At 41.0% G+C, this 18,594-nt stretch overlaps 1 pseudogene; it reads left to right on the top strand.

The window, feature by feature from the left end:
• Positions 1-15,194: 15,194 nt before the first annotated feature.
• LOC145483304 (uncharacterized) lies at positions 15,195-18,232 on the top strand (annotated as a pseudogene).
• The last annotated feature ends 362 nt before the right edge of the window (positions 18,233-18,594 follow it).

Raw genomic sequence — 18,594 nt, 5'->3', positions numbered from 1 at the left:
ATAAGGACACACAGGAATAGGATTATTAGAATAAGCGCATTGAGGAATGTCCCTTTTGATCAGTATTGTAATGTTCTATAAGGACAGAATACGTTCCATTTCGTTGTTGTTGTTGTTGTTAAATTTAAAGGAAGGGAGATGTCATATTACGTCATGCCACGTGCTCCCATCGGGCCTCGGGAGCTTGAAGTAGAACCTCTGGTATGCGCCATATTGTCCGCTCATATTGTCGTGTAGTACCCGTTGCGTTTTTAAGAGTGAAATTCTGAGAGTGTCGAGAATCGGAAGTAGTGATATGGGCTAGTCCAGTACGGATTTGACAGGTATTGTGATTCAAATGAAAAGGTATTGTTATGGAAAGGAGTTCTATTGTTTTCTCGAGTTTGACGTATCCATGGTTACCAGAAGCCCCGCCCCCTTTGACGTCATTAATCTCGTTTCCGAGTTGACCGAGTAAAAGGCCTGGTTTCTAACATAAACAAAGAAATCACGCAATTTTAAAGTTAACCATTAACTTTAATATCAAATGTTTCCCTAAAATTACAGGACAGAGGCGTGTGCAGCTCCCTAGTGGATTGCGCTCCTTATGAATGAAACTATTTACAAAAGTGTTTACAAATGGCACAACAGTTCAATCATGTCCACGTCCTCGTTTGATATTCTTTCATAGCCACAGGGATATGTTTTGAAGGTGTAGGGAGCTATCACTCGTTTTTCGTACAAAAGCTGGTACTTTTTCGTCTGAGAGACTGTGGTCAGTGAGTACTCTTTGGAGTTTTGGACGATGTGATAAGACTTGTAAATATCAGTTTGTCGCGTTTTCTCGAGAGGGCGTTGAATTTCGTCTAAAACATTTTGCCGCAACACTTGATAATTTAACTGCTTGCTACCTTCACTGTTTAAAAAGATTCCCCTCACTTTACATTCTTCTTTTTCTTTCTTCGTGAGGTAGCCATAATTTTTCGGTCCCGCGGACGCAAATTCAGTGATGAAGTCGTCTTCTCCCAACTCGTCTTTGAAATCACCGAGAAAGTCGTCAAGGGGAGGATTGTTTTCATGAGGTAAACTGGAAAAAATAACACTGTCGGTGTCTGTGTACTGTACTCGTTCTTGTAGCATGTCCAGAGCTGCATACAAACGAAGTCGAGCCGAACATGTCGTGAAACAAGCGATGAAAATGTTGAGGTTTGGTGAGACAGGTTCGTCAGTCGATTTCAGTTTATAGTGAACTTCAACGATGTCTTCAGACAATACACTCACGTAGCAAATGTCATTTGCATCACTTTCATGGAATGCACGGAACCTCATAGGATCCCCGAACTCTTTGATTTGAGTTTTGTTGGTGCGCTGGCCAAACTTCCCCCACATGGAATTTAGCATCATTTTTGCAAGGCTACGTTTGCCGGGATACTTTTCAATGTTGTTGCGGTTGAGTTCGATGCCCTCTTTCGCTTTGTAGGATCTCAGATGTTCTTGCTGTTTGACGGGATCATTGCCTACATGAGCTGGCCAGCTGCTTGCCTCCTCTTTAATCTTTAACCATGTATTCACATAGTCTTTAAATAGACCTTTCCTCGTTTCAGAAAAATGCCACACTTCGTGAATGTAAGTTATTTTGTAGCCCTTCTCAACGGCTTTGTTCAGTTCGGGGGTACACCATGAACCTGTAATTTGTCTTTCACTGTCGCTGTGACTGCAAACCCAGGACCGTTGTAGCATTGGTTTTTCCATCTCTTCTGGTACACAGGCTCTACATAGCGGGAATGTCAGTTTACCATTTTCACGCAGCGGAAGTACTGGACGAAACAGTTCTTCTGGAGGTAAGATTGTGACCTTGGCAATCCCGAAGTAATTTTGGATGTCTGTGTCTTCCGGCTGAAATATAATTTCAGGGTGGCCGACAGGATACTCAGCATTCTTATTGATGAACGGATAGAGAGATGTAAAATCATAGTAATGAATCTTCTCTCCTGAGGCGATGTGAGCCAGATGATAAAGTTTGACAGCGTTTGTTCGTCCGCCGTAGAAGGCATCACGGGGATTTAGTGGCTCCACCAAATCGAGGCTGGCTACAAAGTTCCTGACGTCCTGCCTTTCTTCTTTCATTTTCCGCCAATCACACTCCCACATTTCGATGACGTTGTAACCTTTGTCACGCAAGAATTGTAGTTTTTCCTGGGTGCATAGATACACGTCGGCAGTGCAGCGGTGCTCTAATCTAAGGTGTGCTTCGGATCTGTTGGGATAGCATTTACGACAGCCATGCCAAAAGCAACCTTGAAATTCGTAGACGGTGTTCGTAGTTGCATCGTAGCCGTCCACGGTGTAGCGACTGTTGGGGATACGGTATTCCCCATCATTTCCAACATGTTGAATTCTCCCACTGATCTCACTTTGTTGCCACAGTAGATATTCCATGGCAACTTTCGACTGATTTGTTTTTAGTCGCCAACCGTGGAGAGGCTCGGAAGCAATTGTGTTGGCTTCCATTCGGTTTTGTCGCAGGTCTCGATTGCATGCCGAAGCTATAGTAATATGACTGAAGGGGTCAAACTTTGCCTCTTTTTCAAAAAGCCGTTTGAAAGTAAGGCATCCCTCCTTCAATAATTTCACGTCCGACTCGCAATATTCCAGCAATTCTTTCTGGAAATCGAACACTACATTCTCAGCTCTTTCTTTATCATGCCATTTCTCGAAGTCTTTACGGCCGTTGACAGACATTGTTTCAGGCATGTAAAATTCTTTCTCGGGAATTGGTCCCACGTAGTCTTGATTTTCAGGCGTGTTAAACAGGTGAGGAAAATAGCCCTTCTTTAACTCTGTCAATCCGAATGTCTTTGGAAATGCAGAAAGCGGCATTTGAAAAAATGACAGAGAGTCAATAAAGTTAATATTGTCAAAGGTTAATTGGAGAAGTTTAGCTCCATTTCTGATTTGATTGAGGACCCTGTGTTGGCGATGATATTCCTCCACGACGAAATAGGAGTCGTAGCCAGAAAAGTTATGGGCCAAAACAGTTACATTGCGCGTGTCTTCTTCAGTTAACGTATCCAGCCATTCCAGGAAATCGCGAATGCAATCTTCACCTTTGAAGTGGAGTGGACAATTATCATCCTCAGTTTCCGCTATTAAAAGATTAGGGATGTGTTTGCCGGTGTCTTGCATCGCCTCAATATCGAAGAAAACGAGAATGGGAAGCTTTTCATCATCATCATCATCATTACCATTATCCTCTGCTTCGGCTTCGGTTCGTCGCTTGCGTTTTTTCTTTTTCTTTCTCTTCTTCTTTTTTCTTTTTTCTCTTCGGTTAGCTCTTCCGGTGTTTTAGGTATCTGAATAAAGCATCGGTGGCTTGCGGCCTCTACGTACTCCTGGCAAGAGGGACAGTCTATGTAACCGCATTCATGTTATCGTTGCTTCTTGAGACCCACCAACAACTTTTTACAGCTACGACATTTGCGGCGTTGACTGCAAACACTGATGTTTTTGGAGTCAGCGGTTTTTCCCCTGTAGGATTTCGTCAGATGATTTTGAAAACAAACGTCACCATAAAACATCCGCTTACAGGATCCGCAGGGTGTAGCTGGTGGTTGATTACGACACCTGGCCTCTGTAAAGTCCTCACATCCCGTTTGTAAGCAGGAAGAACAATGATCAGGGTTGTTTTCACAGGCGTGTTGACCTTCGTTATTGCAGGGCTTGAGACACCTAGCGCAGAAATAACTGTTACCAAAGAACCCAGGTAATGTAGTGATCACATTGTAGTGTTCATTATCATACAACAGTACCAATTGTTTTTCCTGTGGCTTTCCAAAAGAAGTCACGCTATAACCTCGGGTAGCGTCCAGAAGTAAGAGCTGATAATTGTTCAAGGACGGCGTCAATGCAAATCTAGTGAGTTCCTCGTAACCGCATTTCCCATTTCTACATTAGCTTCTATATGCAGCTTGATTGCTTCATCTCTCTGGATAGAGACACCTCTTCTGAAGCTGTTCCATTTAGGGTGATCATCCACTCTAACTTTAGCTGTCACAATGGCGCGGGCGCAGCATAGTTCATCTTTGTTATCGATACTGATGACAGAACCTTTCAAACGTTTGAAAGTTTCTGGATTAGAATGTCCAGGTTTCAATTTTCGTTTCTGACCGCTACCGCGAGGAGATGTACGAACGTGTGTAAAAGATAATTGAAAGGAATCATTCATTTCAAAGTTCTCGTTTGAGTTTAACACCTGTGACATTTGCTGCAGCAGACTGTCGACACGATCGCTACCATTTAACCATTCCGCCGCCGGTAACCCTCGATAAGCATAGCTGCTGACTAAGCGATTGCTGGCTAAATTGAAGTAGACACGATCAGCGGCTGGTATCCTGTCTAGGAGAATCAAATTTTTGATTGTTCTATGTAATCCATCAGCAATTGCTGCTGCCAAGTTTTGTTGAGGTATAAATTGTCCCACCTGACTAATGTTGGAGGTGTAGTGACGCTCTCTAACGCCCATTTTTTTGCTGTGACTATCTACGTACGGGTTGAGTACAAATTCGAAGCGTCCAGGTTCTGTGGTAGCAAGACTTCCCCCCATTTGTTCTTGATTAGTGAGTTGACGTTCTGTAGCCTCGGCGACATTTGACAAAATCGTATCATCGATAGAGTCGTCAGGAATCTAAGAGAAAATATAAAATAAAATAAATAACCCGGTTCATCACACATTAAGTACACAAAATGTATTTTTGTTACAACATATTTAATTTACCTGTTGGAAATAACTGTTTTCTGGTCCATTCTCAATAGCAATAATGACCTCCAACAATTCTTCATCGCTTATATCCTCAAAGTGGCTTGACATCAGGCGAAAATCTTATCCAGAGAAACAAAAGTTTAGTCAACAGTCCACCATCTGCAAATGATTTCTATCTGGCGAGTCCCAACTGTATTGGTGTCGTTAACTAATCATATTACAGGAAATGGCAGCACATTTCCAACATCCAATCATATTGCACAAAAATGACATCATATTTTCAACCACCAATCAAGTAACATATGACGTTATTGATCTATCATAATTACATTCACACACGCAGACCACCCGAAAAGTTTACTTAGTTTATTTATTTAATTTTCCTGTAAATGAATACCAATTACACAACTCGCATGAAAACAAATGCCTTCATTAGTCTTTTAGCGTCCGTTCAATTCGCCTTAAAAGATGATAGCCTATTCAGTTAAGCTAACAGAGTCTAATCATTCAACTTTTAAGATAATAGTCCATTGTCACATTCTTGCGTTAAGTTTTCAACTCGTATGCAAATTTCGTTATCGCCGCGGCCAATGGGACAAATTATTTGCATCGCGCGCTAAACTTAAATTTAGGAGTAACGGTTCCATTGTAACTTTAAGGTTTATAAAATACGATCGAGCGAACGCTATAGCTTTGCTTATCCTAAATCCGTCCAGTGTTACTTGTGTTATGCTAGTAGAACGTTTCCAAGTCCGTCAGCGAGCTATTCAAAATCAAAAGAACTTCTTTTCAAAAACCGTAACCGCCTTCAATTTCCAGACCTGATATAAAGGATTACAGCGAGCTATTCAAAATCAAAAGAACTTCTTTTCAAAACCGTAACCGCCTTCAATTTCCAGACCTGATATAAAGGATTACAGCGAGCTATTCAAAATCAAAAGAACTTCTTTTCAAAAACCGTAACCGCCTTCAAATTCCAGACCTGAAATAAAGGATTACAGCGAGCTATACAAAATCAAAAGAATTTTTTTTTCATAAACCGTAACCGCCTACAACTTCCAGGTCTGATTGAATCACGTATTGATATAAAAAACACAAAGGTTCATTATCGTTTCCATCCATTATCAGTGATCTATTCAAAATCAAAAGAGTTTCTATTGAATGCTCATACCCTCCTTGAAGTTCCAGGTTGTCATTAAATCATGTAGTGGTATTGAAAAGCACAAAGGCTTATCCTTTCCATTCAATTTCAGTGACCTAATTCAAAATCAAAATAGTTTCTTTTCAAAGCCCTTAGCCGTCTTCAAATTTCAGGTCTGATTAAGTCATGTAAGTTAAAGTATGAAGTTATCTTTTCCATTCAATTTCAACGACCCATTTCAAAATAACGGTACGGATTTGTGTTCGCCCGACATGTACTCCAATTTCAAGTTATATTTATTACCTCTTGAAAATCGTTGTCTTGGTCCGCGTTCTCAATAGAACGGACAGTCGCCAAGAGTGGTTCATCAATCAAATTCATTGCTGGATTTGAGAACGCTGTCAAACATTCTCGTCCCCAGTGCTACTCGTCTTAAAATGTCGTTGACGAGTAGCTCTGGACGCACCCAAAAATTCGAATTTTTTCATTGGCTGACAAAAAATGAATGCGCAGCAGAAATGAAAATTACAAACCTCTACGCATTCCATTTTACTTCCGGCCCAGATGGCGGCACCTTCGCTCAGTTGACACAGGCGCGCTTTACGAAAAAACAAATGGTGACCTTTCCCGATCGATCCGAAGGAATCGTTAAAGTTTCCACGTAACCAAAGGAGTACATTGCTGCGACGATGTCATTCACGATCGTAATCATCGTCCTTTGTTGTAGCAGCGGAGAAGGTGGGAAGAAACGTTTAGAACTCTGAGAATCAACCAGCTAATACAACAATTACTTTGTCGCTGACCATACCCCAAGAAATCATAAAATTAACTTCGAATCGGCAGTGGGTTTTAAGAAACGTTCGTCTTCCTTTATGAAAAGCTCAAAAGGAAACTTAGAGCCAGGTGAAAAGACGAAGAAATATCACTCTTGCTAAGCAAATGTGGCACTGGAAATGCGAAGGTGAGTGTGTTTTTCTCTCTCTGAAAGATCAAGGAGATCAGATTCTAGCAGTCCAAAATGTATTGATATTAAATTGCCAAAATGAGTCAAAGGTCCGTGTTATAATACTCTGCTACGTACCTGGATGATGTAGCAAATGGTCTGAACATGAAGTTTGGTTTGTTTCTTCCACACATTGTTATGTATGTATCTTTTACTATCTGTTAAGAAGCTTCTGCTGTTATAGATATATATAATATCTTTTTTTTTAGCTCCCCTCTCTTTATTATTGAGACCTCCCCTATAGTCTACCCCCAAAAAACACGAACAAACCTTTTGTGGTCAGGCAAGAGTTTAGTTTGCTTTAGAGCCTTCACCCAAATTTATTTATTTATTTTTTTATAATTTACTTGTGGAAATGATGTGTAAAGGAAAATAACCATAGATAACCATAGCTGAAATTTGAGGCCCTTTCCTCTCTCCCCACTTTAGTTAGGAAGCAACTGCAACTAGCAAAACTTTATTCTGTCACAATAACATTAATCAGTAAATAACAATAATTTATCATCCATGCAAATAACTGTGAACAAATATAAGAGACAATTATTTATACATGTATAACTGATAACGCATCATCAGGACTAGTGGGTTTCCAAATATAATGTGGGAATTATCTCTACTAAAAACAAATCAAACATTAAAGGTGTACAGAGTTGCATTAATATCCCCATAAGAAAAATGTCATAATCTTTTTGTTAGCCTTTGAAAGATAATTTATTTCCTGCCATTATTTACTATTCTTTGTTAATTTTCAGACCATAATAGTGCTACATAAATTCCTCAAAGGATGACCATTTATGGATAATTCAAATAGGAATGTTGTTCTTGCAGTTCAATAAATAATACTGAAAAAAAAGGAGATGGAGAAAGAACCATTGTTGATAGTAAAGCTATGTGGCTGATGTTCTGATCAACCACAAGACGTAGAAAGTATACATTGAGATTTGTTGTTGCACATGGTTGTATAACAGGCTGAAGAGCCTTATTACCATGAAGTAACATGAATTGTAAAAGAGCAATGACATTGCATTGTTTCCCATTCATTTTGTTCATGCAGTTTCCTAAAAGAAAATCTTCCTTAATGTACATTGAGGCACACCAATATGAATCACTCTCTTCACATCAGGAACCTCTACATGTATACCAATGCCAGATACTAATGTTATAGTTACATCATTTTAGCTGTATTATATTTTTCGTAACACCATGTACTCATATGGGAATACTGAAATAAATTGGTGTTGTTGTTGTTGAAAGCACCCAAAAGATTAAGCTTTATATAAGCTGGTTGAAAGGTATAAAATGAACAAAAACAATTACATCGACAAAAGCAGTGGGGGATGAGGGACAAAATGGTGGAATAGCCCTATATCTAGTCTTGTAATGTCTACAGGCTTTTCTCAAGCCTGAATGTACAAAAATCATCATTAGATGTTCCAGATAAGCTAATTAAAATTGCTGCAGAGCCATTATGGAAGCCCCCAGCACACATATATAACCACTCGATAACAACTGGCATAGGACTTCAAAAGGCCAATTGCTACCCTATACCCTGGTTACCACACACATAGTTTTTTATTCTTTCCATAGCCATATGCAAAATAGATTTCTCTTCTCATATTTATTTAATTATAATACTGATGTAAATTAATTCTGTAAATAATGCACAATAAAAGTTGATCGATTGATTTAATTTGACAGTTTAATGATCTGTTGATTGTGTAAGACCCTTTTTTGTAAAAAAAATAGAACAGAATGGGGTTACTTGAAAAAATGACGACATGAAAGATCATATGAAAGTGAGCACCTTTATTACATATTCCTTGCAAGGAAACATGAGCAAAACTCCAATACAACAAAACTTTCCTGAGTTCAACAGATTTTTATTCTGCTACAGCTTACAAACCTATGTAAATAACCAGGAAGTAACTAGTTCTTATCATTAAAAAAATTTTCTCTTCATCTATCAGCACGGCTTATATTTAAATCCTCTGGTCAGTGATGCAATTTCCACGGCTGATTTCCACAAACGCTTCCGTGTGTCCATAAACAAATTTTACCGTGTCATCGATAGACGTAATACATGCCGTATCCTGATTACGTTGCTTGAAAGCTTTCACAACTGCACCTCGCTCTTTAAACTTCTCCTTTTTATCGAATATGAAGAGAAGAAACAACAAGAACACAGCTATCGATTCCTGAATTTTTCTAGACGGTCCACCACAAAATGCACCGCGAAACCCGTTGGTGAAATATTACACAAGCTGGCAATCGTGTTTGAAGCGGCGACGGCATTTAAGGCCGCTTTCTACTCTCTTTTTAACTCTAAATCACCTAACTTCAGCGAAGTGAAAACACATGTCAGCGTTCCGATCTGTTTACATCTAAAGAATACTCTCTATTCCTCTCTCCCCTCCCTCAGGATTAGTTTCTGAGCATGAGCAGATATGTAGGCAAAAATTACGCATGCGTTACCGGATGTCCGTGATTTACGGACATCCGGTAATGGCTGCTACCAGAGCCCTCCGTTTCTCCGACCACGTGACCAAAAGAAACGGAGGCTCTGGGGACGAGAATGTGATAATCGATAATCGATTTTGTGAATAATAAGTGCGCGTCTCCATGTGCTCGAGCACAAAATTAAAAGAACTGGGGAAAGCACGTTGGACCATTGACTTTTATTAATGTGGTGGCTCCTAAAAGAGCCGTTTGGTTCTTACCTACATAAATGTAGGATTTTAAAAGGTCGCCATACATGTTTGTCGTTCGGTAACACATTCAAAACTGAATTTATTAAGTTGCTCCAAGTAATAAATACATGCTATCTGGATACGTGCGTGACAATGTTGTATAGTGCAATTAAGGTGCAAGTGCATATGATTAAAACATACAAAGGTGCAAGCGAATGTGCATAGTGTAACACATGTGCTCGAGCACAAAATTAAAAGAACTGGGGAAAGCACGTTGGACCATTGACTTTTATTAATGTGGTGGCTCCTAAAAGAGCCGTTTGGTTCTTACCTACATAAATGTAGGATTTTAAAAGGTCGCCATACCTTGCTTTCTCTGCTTCAAGAAGACGTGATAAGCTCGGGAGAACGGATACGCCGTAATGACGCGGAATTTGTCGCCGTACGATTCCTTCCATGAGAAATAAACGCAAATCTCGTCCGTGGGATAACCCCACGGACAGACTCCGATGACTTTCTTCATTTTGAAGACGTACATGTAATAGTGGCCATGAACCGTCTTGTAACCTTCTTCGACGATTTCATAATCGTCACTATCCACGAAAGTTTTCCTTGCCAGAAAGGCCACAGTTGACGTTAAATTAAAGGTCCGCAGGAATTTGGACGCTGCGAGTTCCTTGTCCAAATCCACGTGCCTTTCATTGATGTGCTCAGCATGGTCGTGAGACAGCATAACGTAATCGTTTTCAAAACTGACCGCCATTTTTCCACGAGTGAGAATGAGAATATTTTTTCTCTACTATGCCTGATCTTTTATGAGCACACCCAAGTTGAGTGACATGTACCATCTATGTTTAGCGAGCCAATCAGAATAGTGCGACGCTCTGCCGAACCAATCAGATAAGTGTATTACGGTGGCATGAACCTTCGACGCTTTGCCGAACCAATCAGATTCGTGCATTATGGCGGCATGAACGGCGGGGTAGTCTTTGAAATACCGTGCCTTTGAAAAACCCGTACTTTGAAAAAAAAAATTCCGTCACTTTGAAATAAGCGTCGCGCTAGCTAATATTACTTCACGCAAATCAAGTGAAATCGAGTCCAGAGTATTTTACAGTTTTATTGCAAAAACATGGCGCAACGTCAATCCCGATGGCTACGTGGTTTGGATACAGAAATAGTGCCGGAAACTGCCCGCGACAAACACTGTGTATTCTGTTTGACCGATGAGAACCATGGTTTCAATATTATTGGAGGAAATGTCCTACGCTTCCCATGCTGCAAGAAATTCGCCCACCGCAGTTGTTAAAGGGAATGGGAAAGAAACCCGCCTCTGTGTCCCCACTGCCGACGAAAACTAGGTGACGAACTCCCACCCGTGGAACTTACTGAACCTCGTAACAGAGAGGTTTCACCGCGACAGCGAGCAATAAACGCTCTTCAAGAAGCGATACAAGATAGGGAAGGACTCGAACAACGAATTAACGCGGTAAGTTTGACTTTTTATATATATATATATATATATATACATGTCAGTTTCAAGGTTGACTTGACTACCACGTGCGTCCAGTGAGTGGGTGATAAACCGACGCTAGTTTTGTGCGCGCGGCACAAAGTCAAAAGGATTCCACATACACATTGTTGCTACGTGCTTACGAATGCCAAACATTAATCGTACGATTTTTGTCTCTTCAGTTCGAATTTGGCCACCCGCTTCCTGCAGAACATGTTCGATTTCTGATGGAGAGAATCTTATATGGTCAGATCCATTCACCATTCGCTCAAATTAATGTTATGATAACATTAGCAATTTGTGACGCTGATACAGAACTTAATCGCGTCTATTTTCGCATATTCCTGGAGTATGTTTTACCCGATGAAATTCAAAATTATTGCAGTATTTTTATAGTGTATCACCAGCGCGACATTTATGATTATAGGTGAAAAAGCATTATATTAATGTAGTTTTTTCTTGCTGTGTTTCAGTTTCATTTTCCCTACCACATCAATACGGATAACATTGTAACGGTTTTTAAGAATGGCTGACTGTTAGGATCGAGAAACACCGGTCAACGGCCAATTTGGCAAATCGCTCATGTTTTGCCCAAAGATACCCTTAGGTGACCTTTTTACAAAAATCATATTAAAAGGTTACAGCGAATTTTAATTTTTGAGAAATTCGGGAAAATTGGAAAACGCGGTCAAAGTGCGGTTTTTCGTTCAATGAAATGCCCGAAATAAGGTGCGAGCGCGAAGCGCTGCTAAAGTCGTAAAATATATTCAGTTGACTTCAAACTTTACACAAATGTGGAACAATCATTTTAATTCATTCTTCGTTTTAAACGAACCTCAGATATGTTGATATAGTAGTTTGGCGATCCATTTTAAAAGCACCTCTGAAGCGTGTTAAAAATGGCGGCAAAATGTAGGTCATGTTTAACAGCATAAAAATGCATCTGGTACCTCACTTTTTGATTATTTCACTTTACGGCCTAAAAGTATCATTATTAAATATTTACCATGCCAAGTTTCATGCTCGAACTCGAAGTACTTCCCTTTGAGAAAAACGAAAATCTATGTCAATGTGTTAGGCGCAAATGACTCAGTATTAATATGCATGAACTAGGGTTCCAATCAATTTGACCGCGACAAATAAAATGCTATTAATTAAAATTCCATCAATTCACTGCTAGCATAGGAGCATAATGTCCACTATATGGAAACCGTTTTTTTGACGTTTTAGAAACCTTACGCTTTAATTTTGTTTAATTTCCTGTCCGCCGTCATATCTAGTTTGTCGTCGGGTGGTATTCCCTTATGTAAACAACACTGTGTCATTACAGCCCCAAGAGATTTCCTGGAACCTTAGTGTTTTTCACACTTCTCAAAAATGCTTTGAGTTCGTTAAGACACAGTAATGGGTCATATTTGACTGCTGTTTAGCTTTAAGGAAGTTAAACCGAGACCACAAGTTGATCAAGTTTAAATATCTTGAAGCAAATCGCCTAATCCTAATTTGGTAAACAGCAAATCTCGGCAAATGTTCAAGAAGTCGAGAGACTAATCGGGCAATGGATGACCGGTACAAAAAATATCAAACCGTGGTTATCAAAAGTGTACCTGTAAAAGTGTAGTGGCAAGTTCCAAATAAATTTCGACTAAATAAATAAATTTCGACTAAATAAATAAATTGAAAACAGTGAAACGGTCCGACCCTAAACAAATGTACAAGATTTAATACGGCTCAATTCATCCAAGAATGTTACAGGAAACGTACCTAAAAGCCGTTGTTCCCATCAATACTGCTCCATATTTCCTTCTTTAAAGCGTCCAAGCTTTCTGCTTTCAGCCAGGCTAAGTACACGCACTTCAATCTGTCTTATCGGCAACCGTGCTGTCGTAGACATTTGAGACTCAGCAAAACTGTCACACAACCGTACGACCAACCCAGTGACGCTTTCACTGCTCTTGCGTAAATGCGCAAATGTTGAACATTTCGCAACTTACAGAGACCAATTAAAAGTTAAAAGTAGCGAAAGTAGATTGGAATGCGCTTTAAAAGTTTTCCTATCCCGGAGCAATTATTTCTTGTATTTGAATGGCTTTTAATTGTAGCTACAGTGCGCTCTTGAACAATCCTAGCCCCTGCGGGCTGTCAAGTGATTATCCGTCCCAACTTGAAAGTGTTGCTGTCAAGGACTGCAGGAAAGATGTGAGTGGGCACTTGAGTAGTCTTAAACTCAGCGCTGATGAAGGCGTAGAAACGGAAATGAACTTGCTGTTAGCTAGAGCCGGTAAGTAGCTCGTTAGAAACAAATAGCCTTAATGCGATGTCATGAACGCATTTGCGTATGGAGATAATTTCCACTAAAGTTATAAGAAACTGTTTTCAGGGATTTTCTCAAGGGAAGAAAGACATTATGACCTGAACATTTGTCCACGCCATAGAGCCGACTTCGGTATCCGCTGGAGGACAAGAAAAACCCTTTGTACAGTCCCTGCGGAATTAGCAGTCCATAAATCCAAGAATGCCAGGGAAGTCATCGTGTGGATAGCAGGCAATCTGAGCATATTTTTGAAAACAGCGACACACTTATTCCAGTTGGATCACGTAAGTTAAACATGGGCCAGAGTTAACCAGTTGACAGATTTTAGAATAAATATTAGCGAAAACTTAATTAAACGACGTTTCATTTCTACATTGCGAAATTATGAAATTTATCTTGAGAATCTAGTGATCAATGTCATGTCAATTTGTCACCCATTTGGAGGGTATCCCAAGCTAATCTCATTAAAGTAATTGGTTAATAGACACAACGGCAAGTTCAGCTTATCTGTAAATATTCTGTTACGAGAGCTTGGTGGGATAATAGCTATTTCAAAGCTATTGCGACAGACCCTGTGGCAGAGGCTACCCTAGTAATCAACATCGTACGAGTTGTCAAGATTAATTCCTCGCTATCTGCGATTCCGGGTCATTTCGGGAACGCATCTTGCTTTGTCTCTTGTCTCTTCAGCTTCTAGATCAGCTCACATGAGCGTCCTAGACCAATTTCAATATGGTAAGATTCTTACTTGGCTCGGAGGCTTAGGACAATAGAACAAAAGAAATCACGGGGAGGTTGAAGGATTAATACTCAATTTCTTTCGGTTTATTTCCCTCGGAGCCAAGCTAGAATTTTAATATATCGGAATTGACCTGAACCATCTTTATTTATTTTAATCTATTTATTGTGCTGTTTTTAGCAATTTGCAAACAGCGCAACGATGTTTTGAGCAAGCAGGCCCTGTTGAACCAGATGCGGGAGGCTGCTGCAGCCCCGCCCACGCCCGAGCCTGTCACTGAGGCTCCTTTGGAGGTCGAGTCACGTGAACTTGAAGGGGTAAGTAGAAAATGACAATTGTTGATAGTGTACTCCCCAGGGCGCCTTCCTAGGTTAGCTTCCTATGAAATCTTCACGCAATTTTATATTGTTGATCGCTGAGTTGTACAAATTGGGTCTAGGGGTGGTGGGGGCGGGTGAGGTGGAACTCTCATAATAAGGTGATGGGGTTTAAGGCGGCGATAAATTTCTTGTTATGGTTTCTCTTAAGATGTTATAGTAGAAAATGACAACGGTACTTTGTAGGGTATATTGAGCCGAAAAATGAAACAGGAACTGCATTTGTCATAAACTAAGAATTATTTGTAGCCTCCCACGCAGACGCTTGTTGGGATCGTCACTCGTTCCTCCCCAACGCGAAACGCGTCACGAGATTAGACGTATGATCACGATGTCAAGGGCCCAAAGAGCATCAGTGTGGGAGGCTAACCTTTTAGGGGTTCTCTTGACTCCACACCGATTAATATCCAGAGAACAGATATTTGGAACAAACTGATATTGATCATTAACTGACTTTATTATATGGCTAGCTCCGTTAGCGGCCAAGGTGAACCAAATCCTGCGCTGTGATTGCCCACCCGAGCTTAGAACAAGGAGCTAAAAAAAAAGAAATTAATTAATAATAATAATAATAATAATAATAATAATAAAAAGAACGAGGTCAATATCCAGCCATCTTGATCGAACAAGCTTGGTCAATGACCTATATGTATATCTTCTACCTTGTAGGAGCACATGGAAACAGGCACTTCAAGTGCGCAAACGACTGACAGCGACGTTTCATCCAACGGCCTCGAAACTAAACTGAGGAGTCTTAAAATATCGTCCAGTCGGCGGGATGATGAGACGTTTCTCAGTCCAGATACTGGGAGCCTTGTCTCAAGTACAAGTGACGAGGCACCAGCCGCTAAGCCAGCCACGTCTCACTCAGTACATTCCAAAAAAACTGAACAAGTATTTAGTTTCGACGAACATCGCACCAGTAACTCAACCTTGGATGGAATGGGATAAAGTTAGTGACAGCACCAAGCGAAGATACACTAAACGAACTGTAGAGATCGTTTCTTCAGTCCTTCATACTCTCAAGTCCTAATGACCCAGGTTCTCTTTGGCAAGCAATAGTCTCGTCCCCAGCCATGAACAAAGCTCTTGAATTGGATGATTTACCACAAACGGCCAAGGATTATCTCCAGGCCTTAACCGAGGCGTACAACCAAGCTCACGGTTGGGACACTAGAAGGCAGATCCTGTCTATCATGTCCGGTGTTGCCAGCTTCAAGGGTGTCTCAGGCTTCATACCTGGGCTGACAAGATATCACTTTACTTTGGCCAACCTGCATCGCCTGCAGTATGGACGCGGTGCTCCAGTAACGCGTCAGCCCTCGCCAAGAATAAGGGTTGATCGACAACAACTTGACCATTTCCTATCATTCATAACGAGCCCCCATTTGGTACAAGATCTACCCTTCGGACAGAAAACCCTGAAGCTCTCGTCTGGCCAGCTGATAGAGATACCAAACATCATCCGAACGATGATACCGCAGAGAATAGCGCGCCAGTATAGCCATTACTGTGAGGAGACAAACTTCAAACCATTTAGCGAACGAACCATGCTGCGTGTACTGGCAGAATGCAAAGCGTCTGTCCGGAAGTCTCTTCAGGTGCTCGACTATTTCGCTGCAGATGGTGCGCGTGCATTCGAAGATCTCGACAATCTAGTTCGCCAACTAGGTGATCTTGGTCTGAGGAACGAGTGGCAGATCCAGCACGTCGAGCTGCTAAAAGCCGCCAAATCATACATTAAAGGAGACTTCAAGGTAACGCTCTTTGTAAATGCAACGTTGGCTTTGCGAAGAGATACTAATTCCAGTATGTTGAATACAACGAAGTCTTTTTCCCCAGTTCGAAAATGGGAAACAAATTATTGCAACAGGTTGACTAGCTTTATATGGACATATATAGACATATTGGCATCATTTTTTTTGTTGTTTACACTTAGCCATGATAAAATAGATACAATAGATTTGAAGAAAATTGATTAATTATCTTTGAAATCCAGCTTCCTATTTATGCGTATTAATTTTGTGGGCCGCAAGCCACTCACTAGATACTCACGACATTTCTCCAATGTCCTGATAGGTTCATGTGAGCAACTCATCTCCGGTAGCAAGTCACTGCAGTGTTTTTGCCCTCAGCGACACTACCGATCCTGACCTACAACAGCAGTGCGACCACAGCCATGACCAGATATGTGAACAATGCGAAAGCCTTCACTCGACTCTGCACAGCATCACAGAGGCAGTTAAAGGGGCGTCTTTTGTAACGGAGGATGACAGAGACGAAGCTGAGTACCTTGCAAACTCTGCCACCCTTTCTATCAAGTCGTGGATATGTCACTTGCTGAGATCAGTCCACCAAGATCAGGCTCGCTTGAATATCATTGACACTCTCGATCCTGAGGCAGTTTTAATCGTGAATGACTGGGCGATGAAATTTTTGCCTCAAAGATACAGAGAGTCACAAACGGACTGGTTTGGTAAGCGTGGCTTATCATGGCACATGTCTGTTGTGTACCGACGGATAGAGGTAGAACTTCAGCGGCAAGGCTTCATCCATATAATCCAGTCCTGCAGCCAGGGAAGTTCCGCAGTGGCAGCAATTATGCACCACGTACTTACAACCCTGAAGCGCGAACACCCTGAAGTAAACAAAGCCCACTTCCGTCAATACAATGCGGGCTGCTACCACTCCTCTCGCACGTTACTAGCGTGCCGCGAGATGTCAGCCAGCATTGGGGTACAAGTGGTCCGCGTTGACTTTAGCGGTCCTCAAGGTGGGAAAGGGGCTGCAGATCGGTTGGCTGCAACCTGTAAAGGACACGTCAGGGCTTTTATCAATGAAGGCCATGATGTTTGTACCGCTACGGACCTGAGGAACGCGTTGCTATCGTACGGGGGATTGGAAGGAGTGCGAGTGGTCTCACTTAACGCCATCAACGAAACACTAGATGATTCGCCAAGTATCTCAGGGATCACTAAGTTTAATAATTTTCAGTTTAGCTCCGCTGAGTCAATTACCTGTTGGCGAGCGTATTCCATTGGCCGTGGAAAAACGATTAAACCGGAAAAGCCGTCATCTGGTAAGTATCCACTGATGGTAAGCGTCTTTTTCAAGCATCTGAATTCTTAGCCGCCTCACAGGTTGCTTCCTTTTTCTCTCGCCAAAGTGCCGCAGTGCGCCAAAGTGTTCCTGATGAGATGGATATTCAGGCATCTGAAGAGGAGATTAATTTTTCTCAGGCAAAGGAAGCAGAAAGGCTCCATACTTGGCGCTTCTGGAGGACATTACAAACAAATGCACGTGCCGGAAGTAACTCTTAAGAACTGTCAGTGTTTCGCTTCTTCCTTGTTTTATAGCAATCATTTCTTAACGGGGGAGGGACCGTTATATTTGTGTACAGGGGTAGAGGGAGAGGAGGAGAAAAGATCCTTTGGAGGAAAAAAAATATCAGCTCCGACGAAGGGCTTACGCCCCCGAATCATCAGCTTTTCCAAATTTACTGTAGGGATTAATTAATTCAATAGCGATTAATATGAACTTATAATTGATTATCTACTTTGTTTCCGGCACTGCCGCGCAACACATCTGAAAACATAGATCTCGCGAACTGCGAATTTTCTGCAAAATAGTTTTCTATGAAGAAGCAGCTTACTAATTTGCGATTTTTTTTTTTATACTCCTTTTTTCATTATGAGAATGGCCCACGCCCCACACCTCTTCTCTCCCCCATTCCTTCCCCCAAAGAAGACAACATTGGCGGTGGCGTTGCGTGACATTTTTTCTCAAATGTCAACTACACGACTATACACTTTTCACGTTAATATTTATATTGGAAATATTGTCTGTAAATGATTCAGGAATTGGTCCCTGATATCATGGTGTAGCTGTAAGGTGGATGCACAGTATCTGGGTATGTCTCTTGATATTTTATGATGATGATTTTTATATTATGATTTTATGAATGATCATGCATGAATGCTGTGAATTTGTTTGCGGTCGAACAATTTTGCCATATATTTTCCATACGCCATTATTTATCGAGTGGGGTATTTGTTGGAAAGTCTTATCTATGCTATAACACT

The sequence above is a fragment of the Orbicella franksi genome, chromosome 1, assembly GCF_964199315.1.
Source record: "Orbicella franksi chromosome 1, jaOrbFran1.1, whole genome shotgun sequence".
Taxonomy (NCBI): Eukaryota; Metazoa; Cnidaria; class Anthozoa; order Scleractinia; family Merulinidae; genus Orbicella; species Orbicella franksi.
Note: the sequence above shows the minus strand (reverse complement) of the source record. Positions and strands in the feature narration are given on the sequence as shown.